Source organism: Triticum aestivum, chromosome 1B, assembly GCF_018294505.1.
Source record: "Triticum aestivum cultivar Chinese Spring chromosome 1B, IWGSC CS RefSeq v2.1, whole genome shotgun sequence".
In the NCBI taxonomy this organism is placed as follows: Eukaryota; Viridiplantae; Streptophyta; class Magnoliopsida; order Poales; family Poaceae; genus Triticum; species Triticum aestivum.
Genome location: NC_057795.1, coordinates 607,038,926 through 607,043,814, shown reverse-complemented (window position 1 = coordinate 607,043,814; position 4,889 = coordinate 607,038,926). Strand labels below are relative to the sequence as shown.

At 42.1% G+C, this 4,889-nt stretch overlaps 1 pseudogene; it reads right to left on the bottom strand.

The window, feature by feature from the left end:
- Positions 1–929: 929 nt before the first annotated feature.
- LOC123096940 (uncharacterized) lies at positions 930–3,694 on the bottom strand (annotated as a pseudogene).
- Positions 3,695–4,889: the final 1,195 nt, after the last annotated feature.

Sequence of the window (4,889 nt, the reverse complement as noted above, 5' to 3'; positions counted from 1 at the left end):
AGTTCAATGTGGCGACGGGAGCTCTGTATATAAACTGGTCGTCGTCGCCTTCGGCCAGCGAGGTGGGACTATACTGAATGTTAGTTTTCGTCGCGTCGTCTCAACGGGGGTAACTGGGCCGGCCCACGGCGCGTCGAGCCGTTCAGAAGTCTGCGCCGTCCATTGCCTTTTTGGGCCGGCCCACGTCGCGTCTGGCTGTGTCCACGTCGCCCCGCGGCGGACGCAAGTTTAGTCCCACCTCGCCGGCCGAAGGGGACGACGACCAACTTATATACTCAGCTCCCGTCGGCACATTGAACTCCTCTGTTACTACCCCGTCGATGGACCGCGTCGATGCTGCCCTGTAGGGCCTAGTTTGCACGCTGTGTTCTGAAACGCCTGTCGTAGTCGTCCGGTGGGCTTGATAACGACGGGCTTACTAAGACACACTGTGGACGGGCGGGCAATTTTTTACCTAAAATATTTTTTAAGCTTTTCTAAACTAAACTAACACACAGTGTGCTGTAAACTAACTTTGTGCTAACAAAGTAACACGCAGTGTGCTGCCATAGTTTAGTGTATAAAAACTTAACGACAACACGATTACATATATGTAAATCTAAACATTACGTTTATTTTTTGTAATTTTTTTTTTGTATTTATAAATAAAATTGTCGCGTTTTTTTAATAATGCGTTACCATAGTTTACAACTATTCAGAAACAAAAAAAATCATGTAACTAAAAAAAGACTGATTATATAATATTTATGAAACACAATATCATGTGGTCATAAAAACGTAATTAAGTGTATAATCTTTTAGGAACAAAATAGTGGCAAAATCAATAAATATGTCTATTACATAAAATTTATAAGCAAGTGCGCAAAGCGTTTGGAAAATATAGTCCTCTAGTACCACCCAATCACATGCAAAACTCCTCCGTGCCGCATCTATTTCTTCTTCTTTGATATTCGAATAACTTTGTTTTTCACTTCATCAAGCTTGTTTCTTTCCGAAAAGATAAGTTGCGCAATCATTACCTCTCTCGAATCATCAATTGACCTCTGAAAAAAAGTGATATTAGCACAGCGTTCATAGTACATCATAGTACAAACATGACTTGCGTACCTGTGAAAATAAGCCTGTCCATTTGTCACCATCCCAATATTGAAAGCATCAGAGGAGAAATATTCCACACGAATTCCTAGTACATACAATTTATGAAAATTAAATATCTACTGTACATACAGGACCGACATGCTGTCAAAGTAATAACTCACCCATCATGTTCTTTTGGCATGTCATACGTTTCAATAGGCCAATTGGAAACATCCGGATAATTCACAATTCCGGTTGCATTTGCTTTTTGGATATCTTCTGCTAGTTGTTTTCTCTAAAGATATAATAAAAATGGTGGAAAGAATGTCATTCAGTGTACTAAAAAACCAATGTTACCAAATGCACATTTGAAAGTTAAACCTACCAGGTCCTCAACGAGTTCTCTAGTAACACTGTCAAGTTTTCCGTTCATCAACGAGTCAAGAACCTGAAACTCTCTCTCCCCGCGATGCATGACGACAGTAATCCAGTGATTGTTCTGCTTGTTTAGAGGAATGTAAGTCTGCATCACAAGGACCATAAAACACAATCAGCACATACTATCATATGTATGTACCATGTAACCAATCAAACTTACCTTTGATTTTTGAAATACTCGTCCTCACATCTATTCACGGGTCCATTACTATGCGACTCTGCTTCATAATCTTTACCGGTGGTCTTCTTTCCGGGTCTAACGTGAAGCAACCAATGTATCCTCCAAGTTGTCAACATGAAACGACCATCACTAACTTTGTCGACCAAATATGATGAGTATGCATTAATTACCTATAAATAATGTGGCAGATTTAACAATGGTGTTTTCGAATCAATTGTAAAACAATATATGAAATTAACTTACATCTCTACTTAGCCACTCATGGTTAATAATTTGACAAGCTCTCCGCATAGTCAGACTTTCTTCCAAGCCATCATTGAAAATTTCTGTTTTGGCATGTTTTTGTGAATGCTCATGCGCGCGCACGTACTTGATGGACGCTTTCACCACATCATACTCATCACTAGATTTGTTAACACCACCATTTTGGAACAATTCTGTAACGCACAACTCAAATAATTATAAACGCAAATATATAAATAATTATTACGCAAGAACAATTAGAAACACAAAAAACTTACTTCCTTTCGCAGAACGTTTTGCACGCTTGTTCGGTTTAGGGACCACATAAGGAGACTTGACATGTTGTGATCCTTTGCGCTTGCTCCTGCTAGTAACCTCCTCCACTTCCTCTTGTACTCCTTGAGAACCAAGCGACGCATGCGATGCGATTTCGTCCGTCCCTAAAGATGTGGCAGCTTTTTCATCTAATACTTCTGGTACTTGGATAGGATCATCCATATCACCCTTGAAACTATCACAGTACTCAGGTGTGCAGTAAAAAGGTGTGTTTCCACGAGAAGTTACATCACCGTCGTCATCATCCTTTTGCAAATTCATTTTGGAAGGTGTGCGGAACCGGTCTGAATCATCTTTTTGATATACAAACTCTTTTTTTGGACGTCCACCGTTTGAATACTCATTAATGCCTCCGTACAGATTCTCTTTGTCTTCTTCCAGGTTACTGGGTTTGTAGAAGACGCCGGTTTTGTTCAGTTTCTTAATCATCCTCTGCAAGAAAACATTTCATCTTAGTTCTTCAATTCAGTGATGGATATTAAAGTGACGTGCTCAAGTGTTACCTGTGCGCATAACTCTGGCAAACGAAGCAGTTCCTTCCGAAGCTCATTCATCTCACTCAAAATCCGGTCCATAGTAGGCTTTTGGCTCGAAGCCTCTGAGGTACTGCCCTCTTTCCTCGTTCCAGTAACGTTAGACTTTTTGCTACTAGCTTTCTTGGTTTTTTGAGCTTCTTCTTCTGGAATTTTTTTCAGCCTATACTCCTCTGTAATGTTGTCATCGATCTACAAATGCAACAAGAGAATTATACATACAAACCATACGCACACTTAAGTTTCTTTCATAAATGTAAAAAAACATGATTATTAGGATTACCATCCCAACACCACGACCATATTCATAGTTGTATTTGTCTCTTCTCACAGCCATATCTTCCGTCCAGTTCCTCATCAGCGGGCTCAACAATGCCAACGGATCATATTTTGGACCGGTGATTGGTTGCACCTTCTCCCAGTATAGGTACTGCAAAACACATAAACTAATTAAATTACATGTTTTTCCGTGACATTTTCTAAGAAAAGTGTTCAAATTAATAAATACAACGTACTTGCAAAAGGGCGAGGTTCCCCTAGGGCCACTGCCTAACATGGCCGTCCTGCAGAAGCTTACCAATCTCCGACAAACAGAATCGTGAAGTGAATGCATTCCAGTTGAACTTCCTTATCAACTTAATATTTTGCACTAAGGCATAGGATTTTTTCGGAACGTATTCATGAGACACTGGTGCAATTATAGTTCCTAAAAGAACTAGAAATGTCATCTGAATGAAGTCATCATCAATGCTATTGTTCCTCACAATCTTTTCTATGAGATCATCAATCATCATCTTACCATTTTTCTTGCTAACAAAACTAACTGGTATTTTTTTGGTGGCTTTTTCTCCTTCAGTACTAAGAAACCCACAAACATCGACTCCATTGTTTCTCCAACCAAAAATGGAGTACACATCATCAGGCCTTAGTGAAATAAGACCTTTACTTCCAGCAGTACTTCTAGAACTCTCTTCAACCATAAATTTTTTGCTACTCGGATTGTAACCTTGGAGTAAAAAGTGAAGCAAAAAATCACGCATCTTTATCGATGGTATTCTAAACATGCCCTGCATATCCGTTTCATAAAACCGGAATTTCTGACTGGGTGACAGTTTGTCAACTAGGCTAACCCACTTTTGAACAGAACATGGAATCACACCGTCGATATTCATACTGCATCAAATAGATTTTTGTCACATACCATCGTACTGTTATGAGCCACGTTGTATAAAGCAACTGAAAAACAAAAACTTACACGACGACGACGGTGGGAGAGGCACCGGCGGCGTATAGAGGGCGATGGGTCAGGGGACGCAAGCCGGCGCGGCTGCACGGACGATGTTTGGACGGTGGGGCGACGGTGGGAGGGGCACCGGTGCTGTTTTGGAGTGTGGGGCGACGGGCGGCGTACGTCGGCAGCACATTCAGATCGCGGGGTGGCGAGACGGGTTGTACGTACAAGAAAAATTTGCATGCGCGTCGGCTAACGACATCGCCCGAGCGCTGATTGCGGTGTCGTTGTTAGTGGGACGGCCCCATGCACGCATGCGCGTCGGTTAGAGAGACGGCCGGCATTTTTTTACAGGGCCTCTTTTATTTTAACTAAATAAAGTAGCACATTATCAAACAAATTACCTTAACCAATTTTTTTAACGTAGCCAAACATGCCCATATTTTTAACTTAATCAAATAGGCTATTTTTTTAACCTAGCAAACATGTCCATTTTTTTCCACGTGCTACAGTGTCCTAGGAGGGCATGCGCTTAAAAATTTGTCCTGTTTCGAGTCCGTATGGATTTTCTACGATTTTCCGGGCCGAAAACCCCGAAAATGCTGCCCGGACATGACGCAACGTGCGTTCGTTGTCGGATTTCGTTCATTTTGGCCGTGGGGCCCGGGTGGGGCGCCACACGCGCTCGCAAAAGTTGGGTGCAATCCGTCAGACCGCTCAGGTACTTGCTGTGGAAGGGGGTGGTTTCGATATGGCTGGAGGGGACCCTCGTCGCATGTCTCCGCTTTGCATCCGCCAAACGTGCCCTTTTTTTGCACGTGCTACAGTGCCCTATGAGGGCACGCATGCA